We start from the raw sequence: 23,323 nt of genomic DNA on the forward strand, positions 1-23,323 counted from the left end.
GCTATTTAAGTATACTTATTGAGCTTTCTCTGTATTCATCCTTTTCTCCATCAGAACTGCAATCTATTAATAATGAGAGCAATTATTCATATCTTCCATCACATAAAAGATGAGATGGTTTGACGTATACTGCCATGTTTTGTTTTTCAGAAATCTCAGGGGAAACAATTTCACCGTTTTTATTTTCTGCTGTGGCAAAAAATGGCCTAAAATCCACAATGGAAAGCAGACTGTTGTCAGGAAGAACAACATCCATCAGGCACATACCTCAATGAACCCTTACTTAAAGGCTCTTGAAAGTAAGTACAACGATTACACTGTTTTATACATGGCTTTCTTAAACTGTAAAGCTATTTATGGCTTAAAAGTGAATAGCTTTAATAAGGGATCTAATTTTAGCCAAACACATTTGAACAGCTGCTATTTATTCTTAAATGTATTGCAGCCCAAGCAATAACATTTGAGGCAAAAGTCGACGGCAGTTTCATGGTAACAAATAGTAACCGGTGAATCATGCTAGAAATGTTCTCTGAGATGATATTTATTATATTAGAAATGTGTTCTTAACAATTGTAAATCAGCATGTCACTCGTGAATAAAGAACAAAACTAACTGATAATTTGCAATGTAAATGAAGATGTAGGATTCTGTTGCTCTAGTGATTAATTTTGTGACATAGCTGGCATAAGTGCTAGTTTGCCTTTTAGTAAAGGTTAGTAGATGGCCGTTGGTCATCACTGGACAGGTGTGCCAGGTGTATATTTAAAATTGCAATCTGGAATATTTATCTTTTGATTCCCCTAAGAATTAGATACATTGTAATTCAATGGATCTTAATTTGGAAAAGGAGGACTGGCTCAGAGGTCCATGGTCAAACAATAGCCAAATGATAACCCAGCGTCTAATGTTTTCTGTGTTAAGTAGTCAGTTACTCTAATACTACCACTGCCATTTCTTCTTCTCATGTGTTCCATTCATATGGGGTCCATGATTCTGGCCGATCTCTGCCATGCTATTTGTTCAAGGGCCGCTCTCTTGCTTGAGCCGTGGGCATGGATGTAGTGGTGAATGGTGTTCATCCCTCTCATTTTTTGTTCTTCCTCTGAGCTTTTTCCCCTCCATCTGTATTTCCGATATCTTCCTTGTTGTGGAGCGCTAGGAGAGCGATCCCACTCCCGGGTGATGTGTGTCCTTGGGCCACGGCTCGACCCCAGAGGGCTCTGAAGAGGTGCCGCGGGAGGCGTGGCATGCCCGAGCATGGGCTGGACGGGAGCAGGGCTGGAGGGACATGGAAGACAGGCCCTCCTCCGGACCTGCACGCTTCGGAAGACCCAACAACGCAATGTTGGTCTTGTGAACAGTCCTCCGACCGTTCCCAGCCCTTTCGGACCTGCCGCAGGGTACGGCACGAAGCGGCAGGCCAGATGGAGGCCAGGGCAGCGAAGACTGGAACATGAATTCAGACAAGACTCAGGAACGACATGGACTCAGGCATAGATGTGGAGGATCCTTAGACGTGGACTCAGGCAAAGACGTGGACTCAGGAACGAGGTGCAGGATGCATAGACGTGGACTCAGGCACAGACGAGGACTCAGGACGAGGTACAGGATGCACAGAGGTGGAGTCAGGAACGAGGGCTGAAGGAAGACATGGGCACTGTCCCTCAGGGCGCCCTACTCAGACCACCCGCGGGACTGAGTCGCGGACCACCCTGTGAGCGGGAGAGCACAGGGAAGAGCAGGTTGCTGCACTCCTGGCAGCTTCAAGGCAAGGATACGCTGCACTCCTGGCAGCTTCAAGACAAGGATACGCTGCACTCCTGGCAGCTTCAAGGCAAGGATACGCTGCACTCCTGGCAGCTTCAAGGCAGGTTAAAGCATCAGGATCAGGAACAAGGATTAAGACAGACCTCAGTGCTGGAACAAGCTCATCTGGAACAGCAGGAACACGGATACTGGAACAGGAGACACACCTCAGGGCTGGAACCATGGACATCTGAAACAGCAGGAACATCAGGACTGGAACACAAGTATTGGATCAAAAGACAGACCTTGGGTCTGGAACGGCAAGCAGACATCAGGACTGGACGAGGAGCTCCGACAGGTAACAAGAAACACAGGACCTTGCAGAAGTGCTGGAACACGGACGACTTCCTGGAGCGAAGGATCTCAGGAGTGACCAACTCCTTGCGAAAGCAAAGACAGACTGAAAGCTGAGCCCTTTAGTAGGGCTGAGGTGGACAACGCCCAGGGAGGGGTCATCAGGGGGCCACACCTGGCTGGCCCTTGAAGAGGAGCAGAGAGACGCGCGCTTGCGCCCTAGGGAGCTGGAGAGAAGAGCTGGAAGCTGGTGGCGTCCTCAGCCACGTGGAAGGCCAGGGAAGCAGTGGAGCAGCCCTGGGCTGGAGCTGGGTGAAGGCAGGTCAGTGGAGCAGCTCCCAGCTGCAAGGACAGAAGCAGGAAGAAGCAGAGAGAGGTAAGGCTGGCTGCAGGCACCGGCAGAGAGAACAGAGAGCTGTAAGGACTGAAGCAGGAGAAGGGCTGACTGCAGGAACGGCTCCATGCCGTGAAGACAGCCCCAGGAGGAGAGGTAAGACTGCAGGCAGAGTAGAGAGCTGTAGCAGGCTGCAGGCACTGGCAGGGACGGCTTCCCAGCCAGGCAAGGACCCGGGCTGTAGCAGGCAGCAGCAGAGACGGCCTGCTGACTGAAGGGCCCGGGATCGCAGCAGCACGTCGGGGGAAGGCAGGAACAGAGAAGCCGGCCGCATGGGAACAGCTGCGGGGACAGCCCCAGCTGATTCAGGGAGAAAGCATCAGCAGCCCGACTGGCTGTCTGTGAGAAGGTAAGAGCCTGCCCACGCATCTTGCAGGCAGGAGCATAACATTCCTATCAATGTAACTTTCATCTTTTCTTTCCACATATCCAAACTACACTAGTCTTCTTTCTCTCATCTTATCTGTAATCTCCATTACCTTTACTAGGTATCGTATTGGAGATAGTTTTTATTACTGTGGTGATAATGTTCATAAACAGACTGAGCAACTAAGATATGTGTCTATTTTTAGCCTATTATTTTTGGAGTAATTTTCATCTCCAACGTAGCCAGTTAGACTATGGCTGAAATTATCCTAGATTAATTTAGCTGGCTAGCCACTGAGCAGCTTACTGAAAATTTACCCTACAGGGTATATTTAATTATTTTTATTTCAAAACTATACAGTACAAGCAATTGCTTGAAATAAGAAAAAAGGCATGTAGTTAACACAATAGCATCATCAAAAATAAAGAGAATTCATACATAGACAAAACAGTCCACAAAATAAAGCTTCAGTGTGGTTAAGCTGACCTCAAGAGAATACCAAATTAAAGCCATCTCATGTAGATACTAAAGTGACATGTAGATACTAAAGTGACATTACATTCGAATGTAATGATATATTTAGCAGGATAACATAGAGAGAATTCACCCCCCAAATAACAGTAACATATGAAAGAAAAGACATTCTCATTATTTGTCTGCAAACATCAGGAAAAATCCTGATCTTCTGACTGGAAAAAAAGAGCTTCTTTGTTACTACAGTACAAATGCATTTTTAAATTTTTATCAGATTCAGATATATAAGAAATAAAGAAGGTAGCTCATTCAGAAATGCCATCATCAGTTTGTTCACAAAAACCTGCCAAAACTTCCAGCAGAAATTTGCACTGGGTCTACAACAGAATCGTCATTTGTTTCCTGCCATCAGAAACATAATAAAACTTAGAGAAAGCTAGGAGGGAACCCTCATTTTTACCCAAAATTTCTTTCAAGTATTTTTTAATAATCTCAAGTCAATGCTGAACAGGGATAGTTTAACAAATGAAGATTAAGATAATGTCACTTATTCTCAAAAATTTCCAATTTCCTGTGTATAGAAGTATTGGGGTAGATTGTAAAAAATAGCGCGATCGCGTACTTTTGTTCGCGCACCAGGTGCGATTTTGGGCAGCCTGCGCGCGCCGAGCCGCGCAGCCTGCCTCCGTTCCCTCCGAGGCTGCTCTGAAATCTACCTTTATCCATGGATTTACGCCTACCGGAGGCAGACGTAAATCCACGCGCGCCAGCGGGCTGCTGGCGCGCCAAGACCTGACCCGGGGGCTGTTCCGGAGGGCGCGGCCACGCCCCCGGAACGCCCCTGGGCCAGCGTCACGCCCCCGGGGCCGCCCCCCGAAACACCGCGGCACGCCCCCGAAACGCTGTGTCGTTTCAGGAACGCCCCGACACGCCCCTTTTCCAAAGCCCCGGGACATACGTGCGTCCCGGGGCTTTATGTGCGCCGGCGGCCTATGCAAAATAGGTGCGCCGGCGCACGTAAATCCAGAAGGATTTACACGCGCAGGCCTTTTAAAATCCACCCCATTGTCTTTAACAACAGCAGCTTGAAACTTTTGAGAAGATAAATCATGAAATTTCAACATCTTGATCCTAGTTTCTTGTTCCAGAAGTGTAACCTAATTAGTACATAACTGACCCTGTATACCCTCCAATCTAAAGGAAAAAGATTCAAATTTATCATTAACATTCAAGTTCACGATTGCCTGCCATAGATCCTCCAGACTGATATTGGCAGGCCTTTGTAATACTGAAGTCTTTGGAGCATCCAGCAGGTTCGAACGTTTCCCCCAACTGCCGGGGTAGTACCACTCATCTCAACCCCAGCAGAATCCAATGGGGATACAAGATGAGTCCTGGGATCTAGTGCCAGAGAAGGTGTCCGACAATCAGGACTTAGAGATGTTTCATCCTCTGGCTGGTGCAATGCTGTCCCTCTAGCTGCACCATCACCAAGTGAATCTCCTGACATAATAGGCTCCAGAGCCACTGCTAACATTTGAGGAATGGTATGCTGGGTTGATGGAGAAGGAGCTGAGAAAAGATGACCCCACCTCTTCCTTTTACCCATTAAGAAGGAAGACAATGTCAGCAGGATCGTGAAGCAAATTCAAGCAGACAAAAAAATCTCCTGGAGAAAGAAAAAATAGTACTAAAGAGCACACTGGCAGCGGCATGCTGCGGGATGCCAGCTTTTGAAGGGAGACTGGACGCAGGAAGGAAGATGATCTCAGCAGCATGTCATGGGCTCCAATGGCGAAGAGTGTTCTGGGGAGCAAAACCAGGAGGCAAATGGTAAGCTTCAGTAATTACTACAGGCCCTCATGGAAGGGCAGCATCAGCTTCAGAAATGGGTTCATGAACAGCATGGCTAAGCAATGCAAGCCTCAACAACATGGACAACCCAAGTGCCTCCAATGTTGTTTAAGATGATGGCTGGTGAAGACCCAGATATATTCTTAAAAAAACTTTGAAAGAACTACCTGCTGGACCATGTACCTGACAAATGTATTTACCAGCAAAAGCAAATTGGCCTTTTAAGCTGCCAATCCTGATGGGAGAATCAACTGTCCCGGTGTTACATGACAGAAAGAGCAGGTTACATGACAGAAACCGATTGGCAACAGTATTTATTTATTTATTTATTTATTTATTTAAAGCTTTTTATACTGACTTTCGTGATACAAATCAAATCGGTTTACAGGGAACAAAGATCTTAACAATAACATTAACAATCAATAAAAACATTAACTAGTAGGAGAAGAAAAGTTACAATAAAACAAGGGAGTGCAACTGGGAACTGGAAAAGCAGGGGGGGGGGGGATTAGATAACTAAATACAATTAAATAGGTGGTAGAATCTCAGGAGGTCTACATTTAGTCTGTGTCATGGCTATGCAATAATAGTGAGAGTGTAGGCTCAAGAGAAAGCTTGACCGAACAACCATGTCTTGAGTTTTTTTTTTTTAAAGTCAGAAGACAGGATTCCTGTCGTAGGTCCGGGGGGGATAGAATTCCAGATAGAGGGACCAGCTGTTGAAAATGCCCGTTCTCTGATAGTTGATTGGTGCACGGCTTTATTTAGTGGGGTGTGTAGGGATCCCTTATAAGCTTCCCTAATAGGTCTGGCTGTGATGTGTAGTTTGAATGGGAATTGCAGGTCAAGAGGGACCTGATGGTGAATGCTTTTGTGAGTGATTTGTGAAGGATTCTAAAATTCACTGGGAGCCAGTGCAGGTCCTTTAGTATGGGTGTGATGTGATCTCTCCTTTTAGTGTTCGTCAGGATTCTCGCCGCCGCATTTTGGAGCATCTGGAGGGGTTTTAAGGTAGATGCTGGGAGACCTAGGAGAATTGAATTACAGTTGTATACAACCTGGCAAAACGTCACACAGCCTTTTTCATTGGTTAAAAGATGCCAAATGGGCTACAGTCAGAAGCAAAAACAGGCCTTGAGATGGCCAACCAAATCCTTCTAGAGCAGGGGTGGGCAATTCCGGTCCTCGAGGGCTGCAAACCAGTCAGGTTTTCAGGATATCCTTAATGAATATGCATGAGAGAGACCTGCATACACACTGCCTCAGTTGTATGCGTGGTGCCGGCCCGGGGGCGTGGTCGAGGCCTCCGGACCAGCCCCCGGGTCGGGTGATGGCGCGCCAGCAGCCCGCTGGCGCGCGCAGATTTACGCCTGCTTTTGGCAGGCGCAAATCTGCCAACAAAGGTAGGGGGGGTTTAGATAGGGCGGGGGGGGGGGGGGTCGGTTAGGGAGGGGAAGGTGAGGGGAGGTGGAAGGAAAGTTCCCTCTGAGGCCTCTCCGATTTCGGAGCGGCCTCAGAGGGAATAGGCAGCGCGTGCCGGGCTCAGCGTGAGCAAGTTGCACAAATGTGCACCCCCTTGCGCGTGCCGACCCCGGATTTTATAAGATACGCGCGGCTACGCGCGTATCTTATAAAATCCAGCGTACTTTTGTTCGCGCCTGGTGCGCGAACAAAAGTACGAGCTCGCGTAAATTTATAAAATCTACCCCAAAGCTTTCATTTCCTATGCTCATTAACATGTACCAGAATGCTACGGTTTACCATCTTCTCGCCATAGCATTAGCAGCTGCCTTAACACACAAGTTAAGGATTAAGTGAACAGCATGATATTTATTTACATGCTAAACCAGTTTAGCATACCTAACCTTTGGTGAACTCTAGTGAATTGGTCCCTAAGACTTGCTTTTGAGTAGCTCAGAGTACCTTGTGCCCAGTAGGCCTAGATTTCTACTCAGGCCAAGCAGGCATGTGCGGAAAGTGGCAAAGTTTTGATAGTCACAAAAATGTTGCAGAGGATCCATGCTGCATCACCCCATCGAGTGTCTTCAGGACCATTCCCATCGAATGACATGACAGGCCAGTTATCTTTCAAAGATGCAGCTATGCTGGAAAATTGGTTCTGCTGCTGGCTGATAGTGATGGCATGACACACTGGTGCTATCCACCTGCCTCACCCACTCCTTCTAACAGCCCTGCCTGCCCTATTGGATGTCTTATTGAAGGAAGCGGGCCCAGCAGTCCTCATACGGTTTGGGATTTTCTTGATGGTATCAGCTCTGTTGCTACTTTGCAACTTTCACAATGTTAGAAGCTGTGTCAGAAGGGCTAGGCCTTTGAGATGCTACTGTAGGCTCCTGGGTCAGGAGGTGGCAGTGGCATCAACAGTGCCTAGGGTAGCAAAAACCTAAATCTGTCACTGGTGCCATGGACCATTGACTCTATATCCTTTCTCCACAATCTGGAATAGATGGGCCCTCCATAGTTCCCTACTTGTATTAGATGTTGGCAAGGAAATCACTAGCTATGCTTTCTTAACCATCTGAGCTTTTGGCTTCTCCTTTTCAGACACTGAGCAAACTGGTTAAAATGGGAAAGAAAATTATTTTTGCATGCCCTATCTCACCTAAAAAAAACCAAAACAACAAAAAAGCAGATTGTGTTGAAAGAGTGAATAGTGTTTTAAAAAGCATAGTTGTGGTCCTGTGGTGTTTCAGATGATATTTTTAATGCAGCCCAGTTTTAAGAGGTTTTAGCTGCCTTCTGCTTTGAATTGAGTACTCCTTTAGCAAAAAACTCAACATTTTTCACATCACATGTCTTCAGCAGATGTCAGCTCCTCTGTGTAACCATTTCTGTTTCGCTGGTTCTCACTTTGTCTCACAGTTACTGTCCTTCTAGATGTTTAATGACATTAAAACCATGGACTTTTTTTTTTTTTTGCTGTGCTCAGCTGCCCTTTGTGAAGCAATATTTTTAATCAAACGGTGTTTCCAGTTGACATTCTGCAGCAGTAAAGGTCAAAAAAACAAGTTGTATATGATAGTGTTTTATTGGGCTAACTTTAGACATTTTAGCATGTTGTCAATATATTATCGCTAGAGTAGACCAAACAGTCTGTCAAAATGACGCACATGTTCCAGACTGACATCCGGAAGTGCTTACGTTTGTGTCTCAGATTCTCTCTCTCATCTTGTTCTTGCCACAAGTCAGCGAAGTGTACAGCAGAGTTCACAGATTCCTAGAAATCTGACTGGCCTCACTGTGAACTGGACTGAGGCGACCCTCTCATTTCATCTAAGCTGGGATTTCAACCAGTGGCTTAGAGGGAAAGACTCTGTGCCACTGTGACTATTCCCCTGAGCCATGTGAAACCAGGTTTATATTTAGCTTGATGAAACAGTACAGATTATTAAATTAAGAGTTTTGCTATTAAACAATGTCAGTTATGATTCATATCTGACATCTGTTCTTGCTGTTTATCAATCCTAGCAAACACTTGGGGTTCAGTTTTCCCTAATTCCTTTTTTGACCTCTAGTGCATGCTTAGAGTGAACTAGTTAGGTTTTGCCAAGTGGCAGCCCTTGTTAAAGAAGGAATTCATCATATATTCAACGCTAAGAAAAAGATATTTCTCACAGATTGAAAAGCAGATGTTCACACAGACGCAGAGCAGGAGGAGCCACCATAGATGCTTGTAACAGGTCGCTCCCTGGGACTTGTGCAACCTGCTAACACTTCTCTGGAGCAGCTTTATTCCATGTGTCCTATCCACAGACATTAGATCATCTCTAGAATGGTTCGCAAGTCAGGTTTATGTCACTTTCTAGGATCATTTCCCAATAGTATCTTAAGGTATTTCTGCTTCTGGGTCCACGGAAATCATTTCACTCTGAGTTCTATCTCTCTCTCTCTCTCTCTTTTTGTCTGACTACAGGTAGGGCTTAAGAGTCATGCTGATTGTCTCTACCCAGTCAGCCCCCACCTGTTTGCCTGGCTGCTGCCTTTAGCCTTAACTGCTTCTTTGCACAAGGTTTGCAGACTACATGTCACAGCAGCTTTGTGTTTCCTGTTCCATCTGGCTTTAGTGTATGCAAAGCCCCTGCTCTTTTAATACGCTTCATTCCGATTGCAAACATGTCTACGGACACCTATTCATAGTTACCTTTTTAGTCATCTCTGGCAACCTTCAGGCTGAAATGGGTTTTCTCCTACTTCAGGCCAACATAAATGTCTGGATGAAGCACTGCCACAGCTGTACAGCTCCCATTTTGATAATTTAAAAAAAAAATTACATTTATTGAAAAAGGGGAAAATTAGCTGTAACATTCTGCTTTTACGCATTTGATAACACCCTGCAAAAATTTTTTTTTACAAGTGATGCCTATTTTTAAATACTGTGTAAACTTTTTATTGCAAACAGCACTACTAAAGGACCATTGTTGCTTTTCCTACTCTGAAGCATGGCTCTTGCCTTCCTTAAAACTTGTTTGGCATACACAAACTCTTGCATTATCATAATCACAACATTTCTTATCCTAATATAAGCTTCTTTTTCCTTCCTATCACAAATTTACTCTTCTCTCATACTCTTTCAGTAACTTTTGTGCTTCACACATTTTTTTATGTTTACAAAGCCTTTTTCACACATGCTCCTCTCATCTTCTCAAACATACAGCATGCAGTCGTGGCACTATGGATCCCTTGGATTTATGGAGATTCAACATATATACATTGTGCTCTTTTAGTAATACAACATTAGCAAACATGAATCACATTGACTTCTTAAAGCGCTACATAGCATCTACTGGAAAACCATCATGCTGCTATCATACCAGGTAATGTACATATATCACTCAACAGACTTCCTTCATACCTCACACCCATTCCAGCTTGCATGTAAATACTCATCTAATTATAACACAGCAAAATAGGTCATTCAAGATCTGTCTCTATACATGTGAGTGTTGGGATGAGAAAGGCTTGGAGTGTAGAATGAAGCCTCAGAGGTGGAAGATATTGTTTCTGACGGGAATGGCCCTTTTTGATGTGAAGTACAGCTGCTGAATGAGTTAGAAGAAGGGTAAGTGTGCAATATAGAGTAGCAGGCTGAGTACCAGGGAAGGCAAGGTTCAAATCCCACTGCTGGGGGATTTGACCCTTGCTCCTCGTGACCTTGGGCAAGTTACTTCCCCCTCCATTGCCTCGGGTACAAACCTTAGGGGTGAATTTTCCAAACTTTACATCTGTAAAAATTAGCATATATGACCGAAAATAACCTCTACTTGCATATTCCATATTTTATAAAAGTAAAAAAATATGCATGTATTTTCACTTTCATGGCCACATATATATGCATAAAAAGGGGTGGTGTAGGGGTGTTTCGGGCAAGACCAATATTTATGTGTACAAGTTGTTATTTTAAAAGACGTGTATATTTTGCCAGCTTACTTGCAGGTATTGATCTCACAGATGTTAAACGTAAAAGAGGCACTTGCAAAATAGATGTTAGACTTAATATATTTCGATTAACTTTTTGAGGGATGATTACAGAATTGCATGTTATGAAACAAAAAGACATACACACACACACATGTACACAAACATTTTATAAAGAAAGGCTATCTTCAAAGCTAATATGATAAGGATGTATTTTATCCTTAAAACATGTGCTAATTTTTTTAAATGTATTATTTATTTATTTAAGTGTTTTTATATACCGGGATACGTTGGGAACATCATCTCGGTTCACAGATAACTAAATCTGCAACAGGCTTTACAGAGAACAAATTAAACAGTGAAAGTAAATAATGTAAACCGTGAAAGAGGTTTGAACAATTAACACAACATGCTATATAGTTAACAGGTTATAAAGGGAACGATACTTTGAAGTAAGCATGATTATATGGAATAAGTAAGCATGATTATATGGATTAATATATTAATAATAATTCAGCATTTAAATAGGGGCCTGTGCACTAAATGTTAGCATGAATTGTGTAGGGCCTGTGCACTAATGTTAGCATGAATGGTAGGGGCCTGTGCACTAAAGGTTAGCATGAATTGTGTAGTTTATAAAGAGCTTTTCAAATTGATTTTGGTTATTTCAGCTGCTTGAATTGAATTGATTACTTGGTTATTTAAAAGTTTCCATTATGTGTATGAAAACAAGTATACATTTGCATTTCATCAGCCTTGGCCCAGGTTCCATTAGCCTCGAGTGCTGCTTCCTAGGCCATGAGTCACTGTCACATACTGGTGCGATTGTTGCTTTTCTCAGCAACTGCAAGGTACAGACAGCCTACACAGAGCAAGCTGCTGAACACACATTGCATCACTTCTCCTATGAACAAGCAAGCCTTTCTTCAAAGGAAATCTGATTTCCTATCATTTCACACTGTTTTTTGTTCAACAAAAAAAAATCCCACAATTTACATTTCTGTTTTTTCTCCGCAGCATTGCCCAGTACCGTAGACTTGAGTTTCTTTATAACAGGCATCCATTGGATTTTTTTGGTAAACTCTTCTTCCAAAAATGGATTTCCTTTTCCTTTTCTCTAACAACGTGGGGTTATTTTGCTTCACAAAGATGGAAGATTTTGCTTCCTATTGGCTTGACACGACGTCTTATACATTTTCTTGGTTTAAGGAAAGCAAGAGGAAACTAAATTGTAAACACGCATCTGTGTTAGGACTGCTACCTTCCATCTGCTGGGGTTTTTTTTTTTCATATTTCAGGAAGCAGAAAGGATGCATCTTATAAATGATAGTAAGTTAGAGCAGAATGAATCGAGAAGGCCAGTTAGAACTGCTTCGGTCTGACAGGAATGTGAACTGCGAATACGTTGATAGAGACTGCACTTTCTCAAATGTGCATTATCTTTTTTAAAAAGAATCGCTTACTGATCAGATTGGATGGCTGCACTAATATCACAGAGGAGGCAGTTATATTAAGTTATTGTAAGATTTTTCAGTGAAACAGATTTTTTAAATGTTTATTAGCTGTATTGTTTATTAGCATTAAAAAAGACACAGTATACAAGTGACACAAACTATCTTCTCAGCATATTCTTATTTTGTATGACGGAACATGTGTTTTTTTTTCCCCCCAGATTTCTAAAATTTTCTGAATCTGCGTTATTTTTTTTCATTTGTGTAGATGAAACTATATTAACTCATCAACGAAGCCTGCTTCTGCTGCACGCCAGGCAGCAACTCTACATGATCACATGACTCTTGATATGGACGCAGTCCTGTCAGACTTTGTTCGGTCCACAGGGGCAGAACCTGGTCTGGCAAGAGATCTTCTGGAAGGTAAGTTCATGGCAATGTGCATTTGTTCAACTCAGTGACGTAGCCATGGGTGGGCCTGGGTGGGCAGCTGCCCACCCAATTTAGACCCAGGCCCACCCAACTGGCACCGGAACTGCAAGGCTGTTGCGGGATCCCATCCCCGTGACAGTGAAGAGGAGGACCCAGGCCTGGCGTGCAATCACGGCATACATGGAGAAGTGGTCCTGCAGCCATGTGGCCGACCAATCTTCCTGTTTGGGGGGGGGAGCGGAAGCGCCGCATACAGCTTCCACTTCCTCCCCCCAAAGCAGGAAGATCAGCTGGCCTCTCCTGCTGCCACCAGCCTCCTACTATCTTCGGGCCGTACGGCCGACCGATCTTCCTGTTTGGGGGGAGGAGAGCGGAAGCGCTGTGCACAGCTTCCACTTCCTCCCCCCAAAGCAGGAAGATCAGCTGGCCTCTCCTGCTGCCACCGGCCTCCTGCTATCTTCGGGCCGTACGGCCGACCGATCTTCCTGTTTGGGGGGGGGGGGAAGAGAGCGGAAGCACCGCTCACAGCTTCTGCTCCCCCCCCCCCCCCAGCAGGAAGATCAGGTCAGCCGAACGGCCCGAAGATAGCAGGAGGCCGGTGGCAGCAGGAGAGGCCAACTGATCTTCCTGCTCTGGGGGGGAGGAAGCAGAAACTGTGCACAGGCTTGAATGTGTATGTGTGGATGAGAATGGGAGCCTTGGTGTGTGTGTGTGTGAGTAAAATTCGGAGCCTGGGTGTGTTTGGGAGTGAGAATGGAGTCTTGAATGTGTGTGGGTGAGAATGGAAGCTTGAATGTGTGGGTGAGATTGAAAGCTTGAATGTGTGGGTGAGAGTGGAAGCTTCAATTTGTGGGTGAGAGTGGAAGCTTGAATAGGTGGGTGAGAGTGGAAGCTTGAATGTGTGGGTGAGAATGTGTGCTTGAATGTGTGTGTGTGTGTGTGTGTGTGTGTAGGTGAGAATGGGACCTTCAATGTGTATATGTGTGGGTGAGAATGGGAGTTTGGGTTTGTGTGTATGGGTGAGAATGGGTGGTTGGATGTGTGTCTGTGTGTGCATAAGAATATAAGCCTGGGGAGGGGTGAGAAAGTGAGACCTTGTATTTTTGTCTTCAGAGAATGTGAGCTTGGGGCTGGGGGAGGGCATATGAGAGTGAGAGCTTGAGTGTGTGAGGGAGTCTATGAGAGAAAGTGTGTGTGTGTGTGTGTGTGGAAGGGAAGAAGACAGTAGTAGAAGAAAGACACTGAAAAGGAATTAGGAAATGAGCGACAAGGGAAAAAATGGGAAAAAGAGACCAGGACCAACTGATTAAAAAAATACAAAGAACAGACAACAAAGGTAAAAAAATATATATATATATTTTGAGATGTTAGCAATATAAATATGTCATTTTTAGGAATGTACATTTCTTATATTTTTGAATTTTGCTCTTTCTTAAGTATTCCACCGTTCAGACATTTTAGTTTCTCAGGCTTTGTATTTTGGCTTTATCTGCATGTTCCTGTTTCTAATTTATAGTCTCTTATTTCTCTATTAGGTAAGGGTCGATCTCAGTTTTGCCTGTGTGTGACAGAAATGCAGTATTTCTAGCATATAGTTTCTCTGTAGTAGTAGTCCAGCTTGTTCTGTTATTCCAGTAGGTGATGTATTAATGTTCTAGGGCCTGGTGTAGTATTTGCATTGCTGCTTTTTCATAAGGTTGCTGTTTGAATCCTGAGAGTCAGTGCTGTGATTGTATGGCAAAGTTCTAGATGCAAGAGTTTGTGTTACTTCACAAAATAGCAGTGGAGGGTTATTTTTTGCTGAGATGACACCAGAATTTGAATTTTTTTTTTCATGTTAGCTGTAATGTGAATTGCCCTAGCTCTGCGCTGCACCTGTTCTGATGATTAATTATATTTTATTGTATTTATGAAGATTTCTGGGTTTCTGCAAAGACTGTTCATGAAAGAATACATTAATTTTTGTTTTATTACATGATTGGATCTGATTGTTTTCTATACTTGAAATAATTGAAGTAAATTATTTTAAAGTTTCATACATGACACATAATGGCTGTTGCAAATTACTTAAGCCATTCTAGGGTGCAGAATATGGCATTATTTATCAATAAGAAAACAACTAGTAGGTCTCAGACCTGCATGCCTACAACCCACCCATGTTAACCTTGTGCCCACCCAAAAAATCAATTCTGGCTACGCCACTGGTTCACTTGTCCCATCCCCTTGGATTGGTTTTGGATACCTGCATTAAAGCAGTGATGCCTTCTTGAAGTTCAGAATTCTAGAAGCCCTATCAGTCCTGAAGAAAACTTAGCTGGCTGTGATACCCTTTTTTGGACCTACATAAGTATGAAAGAATGGCTCTGATCATGGGCTTCTAATGCCAAATAGGCCTTTCCTGCACTCCTATGACATTGGAGCTATACTGGATAATCAACCCGTGCAGAGGCTCTATGACCAGTGAAAGTCTATACTACAGCATGGAAGATACCACAATTTCATCACATGACTTAACAGTTCTTCCTTCTATGAAAAACACTGAGGTGGAATATGTATATAGTGATAGAATTGGTTGTGTGTATCTGAATGTATATTTTTATTGATCCGAAATGTCTGATTATGACACAGCCATTTTGATTATAATCCAGTCTCTCAGAAGACATTACATTGTAATGAAAGGAAAATATTGACCGCCAAGCGAGGTAAAAGGGCCCAAACGTTAGACACTGAGGAATGTTTTGAAAATGGGCCCCTATATTGTATAAATTGGCAGAGACCTGCAAAGCATTTGTAGTCAAATTAATATATTTATGGCAACGAATGATTTCTAGTTCTTTCATCAAATACAGTAATAGAATCAAAACTTTTCACTCTAGAGAAATCTGCATTAAGCTGTTGAGGAGGGCAATTTTCGCATTATGGGTCCATGGGCCTGCAAGTTTCTTTTTGAAAATGCAGGTCAGCAGGAGAATGCAAGTATTTTGTACCTGCTTTGAAATTCCCATGTGTATTTATTTTAAAATTTATATTCCACTCCTTTCAGTTCACAGCAGATTACATTCCTTGTACCAGCCTAACCTTTTACCTTTTTTTAGTACTGATAAAAGTACGTGCAGGGAGGATAACTTTAAAAAATGTGCACGCATACCCCTATATGTGTGTAGAGGGGCGTGCATGCTCAAGCACATGTATTTTATATTTTGTGTGCAAATGCACATGCACCATGTAAAATAGTGTAAGTCTATCGTCAACATACTTGAGTATCTAAAAGATACACGGCATGTATTTTTAACATAGCTGGATAAGTTTTGACTTATCTGGCTAAGTAATAGCAAAGTCGCCACTTAGATAAACCTCTAAAAATGCTACTTATCTGGCTGAGCAGCTCTGTTTAGGATGTATCTGGCTAAGTAAGATAGCCAGATAAGTAAAAGAAAAATGCTAGTTAGCCAGATAACAAGTGTTTGAAGACTTGCCTGGTTGCTATCAGGATAAGTAACGCTTTTTAAGACTTATCCAGCTAAGGAGTGGCAAAGCCACCACATAGCCAGAGAAATAAAAACTTATCTGGATAAATGGAGCACATCTCCTATGCACATGTATTTGTGTTGCTAATTTACACGTGGAGATTTTACATGCGTATTTGTCTTAGTTCTTGTCTGCTTTTACATACGCAAGTCAGCAAATTACAAAACATGCATGTGTGAAGAAAATTACAGTTTTAGCAATTCAGCCACCAGTTGACCCAGTCCATCTCTAGATCATCAATACCCTCCTGGTTCTTCAGTCTGAACCCCCCCCCCCCCCCCAGTTTACTCACACGCCTCACCCAGTATTTGGTGTAAATGCACACACATAACAGACTTAGGCACGTCGCTTTGGTAGGTTCTAAAATAGAAATTTATAAGTGTAAATGTTGGCCCTGTCAGAAATGCCCTGGACTATCCCTTTTTTACATGCGCTATTTTGCTCATGCAAGCTCATAAAATGAATGGTATTCCTGCATGGGTCACATGAATGAGAATGTGGTCCTTTTTGAGTGAATATCTATTTTAAAAATGCACCATAAAGTTTTCAAAGTGTTTTATGCAAGTATAAACACACATTTACCTGCCTGAAAACGTTTGAATATTGCTGCCCGTGTATAAAATCAAGCTTAGGAATCTAAATGTAAATTTTATCAAAAGTCTAGCCTTGTAACTTGCTTCTAACCATAGAATCTGAGTTAATGAGGGAGAAGGGATCGGGGATAAGGATAAGAAGGGTTCCTTCTCTCATTCCCCTCCTGCTCCCCCTTCCCATTCAGATTTGCCTCTCTCTCTTCCTCACCCCTACAATGCAGTACCCTTCACTCTCGCCTACTCTTACTCCCCTTCACCCACCCAGTGCAGCTCTCTTTTCACTCCCCATCCCCCCCACCTCCCACATACAGCACAGATGCCACCTCTGTCCACTTCCCTCTACCCTCGTATGGAGATGGCATCTCTCACGTTTCTCCTCCCCAGTGAAGATCCCCTCTCTTGCTCATTCCCCTACAGCACAGATGCCCTCCCTTTATATTTAGTTCCATTTCTAAAACTGGTTTGCATATTTTCAGAACAGACAAAAACTTGCATTATAATCAATAAAAACTTGCATTTATAATCAATAAAAAATTAGCAATATCTGTGGAGCTGTTTCCTGCAGATAGTAACGCCATCTGTCATTCGAAAAATACTATTGCTCACTTTCATGATAAGTATGTGAAGCAGATCGATAAAGAAATAGTGTGTTTTGATGAAAAACAAATCTCGGTGGCTCTGTGGTCAAACAAGTAAAAAAAAAAAAGTTTCTTGCTTAACCTCTGGAAGATGGTTATTAATGCCCTTGTGTACCTGCTGAGGTTAGCATTTTGGTTTCTGGTATTGAACAAAATGTACTCGGTCTGCAGTTCATGTTGGTTTGGAAAGCTGAAGCAGCTGGTGTTCATAAGGAGGAGAACAGTAGTTGGTCAAGTTCAGCAGCAATTGGACTTATAGTGATCAGCTGTGCCACGTCTGTAGGTATTGGAACATTCAATAATCATATCATAGCTCGTTATTAAGTAGGTCATTACAAAGAGGGCTAAAAAACAATTAAATAAATAGGATTTCATTTGTACTTGGAAGGAAAACACGTAAGAATGCACTGACCTAGTGCCGACCAACATTATGGTGACAATATCAAGACCATTTTGGCCATGGTAACAGACAAGTAATACCTGATGCACATTTATTATAGGTGCAATTTCCAAACTGCTCATATATCTGCAAGCGATGTAGGCAGTTTTAACTTGCGTATCTTATTCAGTTTTAAAATAGAAATGTACACAATATGCACACTATAGGCATCTCATGCATTGTACCCAGTGTATATTTGCATAGGGAAAGAAGGACAAAATAGCATGCATAGGTTTGAAAATTGAATGTATGTACACTGTTTTCCTCCCCTCACCTAAACGCCCGCAAATATGCGTGCTGTAGAAACTGTGCGCATGTCCAGTTGCATTTGAGGAGTAGCAATTTTCAGTCTGGCTGTTTTACCCGGATTAATGCCTTTGAAGATTGCCCTATGTAAAAATAGAAGTTGAAAAACTGTGTAGAAGATGCCCTTGTGAGTTGTTAGTTTAACAAAAGGGCTAGATTTTTTTCCCTAACACGTGTGTTGTATCTTCCTAAGCTACTGCAAGCTTTTATTTTTAGTTAGATGGAGAGGTGTTGTGTCCAGGTATTTTGTTACTTTTTTCCCAGTGATTCCTTTAGAGCAGGCCATGTATTCAAGAGTGTGTTTAAACGAGATTGAAGTATGGGCAAAATTTTTGCTGCTTGCCCTTTAGGTTGCACTGATACCTGTCACTTCAAGAGAATGTTATATATACTTCCTCTGCCCTGTTCCAGATGTTGCTGATGTCAGCATGTCTGGAAAGGAACAATGAACCTCATGAATATTGTAATGAAGCTGTAACATCTTACATGCTGAAGAAGCAGGGTAGCCTAAACCCTGAATATAAGGGATTTTTCAGCTTTTCCAATATGTACATGGCCTCTCAATGGCCCTTTACAAATGTGTAGACTACATATAAATGTGTTTGCCTGAAGCAGCAAATACATTTTGGCTGTTAACTTTTCTGAATGTGGGTGAATTGAGCCCTTTATTGCTTTGCACTTCTGTATAGATCTCTCTGCTCTAACATCGCATGCAAGATAATCTTCTCTAAAAAATAATTTTTAATGCAGAACAGTATAGTTAATAGAAAACAAAGTTTATCTTTGATTTCCATTCTGGTTTTTCCCTTTTTAATTGTTTCCTGTCCTACACTATTTTCTTCTCTTAAATCTAAATTAACCTGTGTTTAAAAAAAAAAAAGTCAGCCATATGACGAATCAGTATTTATAGAATGAGGCAAATTACAAAGGGTTGACAATTTGAATAAACAAATTAACCAAAATACAGTTGTATTGGTTACAGCTAGTCCCTTATCTCTGATATCACTAAAACCAAATTTAAGAACTAAGGGCTCGTAGAGGGTCAGTATAGCTGAAAATGCCGACTGGCTAAACACTGCATACGATTACATGTCCCTCAAAGAAATCTCAGGTCGACCAATAAAGCACTGCTAACCATACCCTCAGTCAAAACAGCTAAGTTGACACATGTTAGAGAGAGAGCACTATCTTTGGCAGGACCATTATTATGGAACACATTACCATTTGACCTAAGACTAACAAAAGAATTAAAACTCTTCAAGAAAAGCCTAAAAACTTGGCTCTTCAAAAAAGCATTTCACAATGAGGTTGCTGAATAACAACAAATACATACAGCTGATAGTCACCTATATAAAAAAGCAGAATCAATTATTTTATTATTTTACTCATAATTAAATATTAAATTAAAAACAGCATACACATATATGATTATCCCAACAATCATATAAATAGTAACTCCAACCCACTTCTCATTTAGAGTATATTATTGAACTATGTAACCGTAAAATATTGGCACCCCATGGATAATTTAGAAACCAAACCAAACCTTTTTCGTGCCTAATTGTAAACCGTTGTAGTGGTGCATTACTAAACGACGGTATAGAAAAGTTTTAAATAAATAAATAAATAAATTGTCGGGCCGATTCAGTAAAGTCCATGGGAGAGCGGGCAAATGCCCGCTCTCCCGGTGCACGCACAGGCCACTCGCCTGTGCCCGCGATTCAGTATTTAAATGAGGCCCAGCAGTAGAAACGGGCAAAAGGAGGCGCTAGGGACACTAGCGTGTCCCTAGCGCCTCCTTTTGGCCCGGAGCGGCGGCTGTCAGCGGGTTTGACAGCCGATGCTCAATTTTGCCGGCATCGGTTCTTGAGCCCGCTGACAGCCACGGACTCGGAAACCGGACGCCAGCAAAATTGAGCGTCCAGTTTTCGACCCGACAGCCGCGGGCCGATTTCAATTTTTTTTTTTTTTACTTTTTTTTACCCTTCGGGACCTCCGACTTAATATCGCCATGTGCACATGGCTGCACATTTTGTTTTCTGAATCGCGCGGGAATATCTAATAGGGCCATCAACATGAATTTGCATGTTGAGGGCACTATTAGGTTCGGCAGGTTGGACGCGCGTTTTCAGCCCCTTACTGAATAAGGGGGTAAGGGAAAATGCGCGGCCAATGGCCCGTGTGTGTCTGAACTATGTGATCATTTTTATAATAGTAATGATTTTCTGCTATATGGTTCTGTTTACAGATACCACATCCTCTTCTGTTCATCTTTGTTTCCAAATTTGCTGCTTTTTGTTGTTGATCAGGTGAGGCCAGAGAGGCAAGATTCAGGCATATTTTATTGGTCAATAGCCAGAAGGGTAATATTGCATAGCTTTTGCTATTATATTTGCTGAATTCAAATCCAAGTTAGAAAAATAAATGTATCCTTGATTTTACCCTCCATTGTGCCAGTGGAGTCATGTAAAATTAGTTATTCACTTATCAAGGAGCCGAGATATTGACAACCAAATAAAGCTGCTGATAGTGCCTGGATGGGAAAGGTGTTGAAATACACTGAATATGTTGTGCTCTTATTGAACCCTCTATGCTTATCATGTAGTTATTGCTGTTGTATCAGTATGGTGGTGTTTCTATTTGTGCAGTCAAGGAAACCTACCAAGACGGCAGAAATTGTGTGATTTCTTGGGTCAAACGTAACAGTTATTCTGTAAGCTGTCTGAGATGTTTAAAGACAGATCCGATAACATCTCTAAACACTAAACCTGAAACTTAAGGCTTTATTATTGCAATAGGCCAGATATAATAGGCGTGTTTAATCATTAAGTGAAGCTTAGAATTCTTGTGTTCACAAATCTTAGCAATCTAGGCTAGGTAAACTTATCTCATTACACTTTGTCAGCAGATGGATAATGAAATGTGCTAAGAATATATTTTTCCCTTCAGGAATAATTATCCCTGTACACCGATAAGTAATTCTAGAAGAAGGATAATAGTTTGTTTTTGAAGAAACATGTAATTCATGCATGTCATCTTCTAATCAAAGCATTATAAAATAGTGAGCGACTCCTTGCTCCTGAGAATCTCATGGCCCAATTTAAATATTTTGACACATTAACAATATAACTTTTATATTGTGTGGTAGTAAATCATACAAACAAAAAAAAAGGAAACCACATCCAATGGAGGTGTTTAAACTGGATTATCTTCGTGAGACACTTACGAGTAGTGATATCTTAAGCCCGAAAATATATGATGGTCTCATGAAAATAATCCGGTTTAAATGACTCTGTTGGATGTGATTTCCAATTTGAATATTAACATTTAAACCTTTGTAAAGAAATGGAAGAAAACTTTAACATCTGGAAAGCTATGTACACTAATGTTCATAGTATGGGAAATATGAGATCAGGTAATGGTCAGATCATGGCACTGATGTATTAACGGCTAGAAACACTTGAGTCCTCTACATCCCATAAATAAAAGACTGGGGCTCAAGTCACGCAGGCCTTGAGTTTCAGAGAATTAGTAATTTGTATAAAGCCCTTATCCATCATACTGAGGATAAACTGAGTCTCTCTACCTGAAAAGTCGGGCTTGCTATGTATGTTGAAATCTCCCATCAGAAGATTAGATGACACAAGCATAGAATCAGCTATTAAGGCCAGGAAGTTATTATCAATCAGTTTTTTTAGCCTGTGAACAGGATCGATATAATAAAATACCAAGTTGAAGGGAGCCCATCATAATCAAGAATAGAAATTCTACTCCTATCACTGTGACGTGGTCAATGTGTTTAACCACAAAGTATTCCCTGTAAATTAAAACTATTCCGCCCCCCCCCCTCCCCAGTTTTGCCTACTCGTAGACCTTTCTCAGGGAAGTGAACATAAAAAGCAATCCTTTCTTGCCCCTTTATACTGGGTACTTGCCTAACAAGCATACTGCCTAAACCATTAATTATATTAATAATCTTCTGCAGAAATACCTTTACCACTCAAGAAACACTGTCAAGTTTGGAAGAGACTCCCCTGCGAAAAAATCTTAAAATCCCTGATTACTTCCATCCATGACAAAAGAAAAAAGAAAGGGAACAATAAAGTGTTAGAAAAACAAAAATATTTTTTGTTCTTTAATTATTTAATTTTTGTGCAAACATAACATTTATTACCCTAAAACCAAAAAATTAACATAATAAAATAAAAATCACAGCATAATGAGTGTTACAAAATCTTATAATTTAGAAATTTTATTTAGCTGAGAAATGTCAGAGAATCTTTTAGGTCAAATGTCCGAGTAGATTAAAATAATGTCCCAAAGATTGACATTTCAAAGATGCATACTAAGAACTGCACCTGTAAATCCCATTGTGGAAGCTCTTAGGGTGATTCCCAAAAGATTGTCTATTTTGATTCACAGTTTTGCAGACTGTTTGGGGTTTATAATCGTTGCCAGGGTAGAAAATAATCCAAGAAATCGCCAGCCCTGACAAAGACCTCCCTGCGATTTCTTTCAAAGAAGGTTGAAGGAAGGAAGGCAATGAACTAAAAACAAACAGCTGAAAGTTAAAACAATTTCACTGGCAATTTATGATGCTGCTTTGCCGTTTTTTTCTGAATTATATAGTCAGCAACACTATTTACCCTGTAATTTGTGGAATACAAGTTTTACCAATTAAACTTCAGCTCGTTCCCCCTGATGAAGCCGATCCCTGCGAAAGAGGCCTTTGTCAGGGCTTGCGATATACACACACATCATTAGAGGCTTATCGATCCTGTCCTTCAATCACTGAAATCTCATAAGACCCTTCCCTTCCAATTATCCCTTTCCTTGATGAGCACATTTTTATAAAAACTAGCTACTCTACTCATAATATCCTCATAAAACACATGGCCAAAATAAAAACAGAAGCTGCACCAAGTGAGGCACCCTAAAAGGTGCACAAAAGAGCACAACCTTTGGGCAGGTCCTCCAGGCAGGGGGTGCTGAAGGCAGCCTTCTATGAAGGAGGGTGGTGTCAGCCAGGGAGTCAGTTGACCTATGGAGGAGGCGGGACCTCAGAACCATGTCACTGCTCATCTTCCTCCCCCCAACCCCCCCCCTGATGCTGGCAGGAAGCTCAAAGGAGCAAATCTGTCCAGTTCCAGAGAAGTTAAACTGCTTTGCACTTTCAAAGTGCAGTGTAATTTATTTATAAAATATGTGTATACTCACAAACCATGCCTCAAACCTGCCCATTTGGTACATTCTTGCTGTTATATGTGATCATGCGAATACGTGCATAACTGTGGGGGAATTTAAAACATCA

General features: G+C 42.0%; 1 long non-coding RNA gene across 1 annotated transcript in view; it reads left to right on the plus strand.

Annotated features, from left to right (window-relative positions):
* Positions 1-23,323, plus strand: part of LOC115075415 — a 98,896-nt gene that overhangs the window by 67,022 nt on the left and 8,551 nt on the right. Inside the window, exons 3-4 of the long non-coding RNA XR_003852497.1 lie at positions 151-299; positions 12,345-12,499. This is a non-coding gene — a long non-coding RNA (uncharacterized LOC115075415). The remainder of the gene's footprint in view (positions 1-150; positions 300-12,344; positions 12,500-23,323) is intronic.

This window comes from Rhinatrema bivittatum, chromosome 13 (genome assembly GCF_901001135.1).
Source record: "Rhinatrema bivittatum chromosome 13, aRhiBiv1.1, whole genome shotgun sequence".
Taxonomy (NCBI): Eukaryota; Metazoa; Chordata; class Amphibia; order Gymnophiona; family Rhinatrematidae; genus Rhinatrema; species Rhinatrema bivittatum.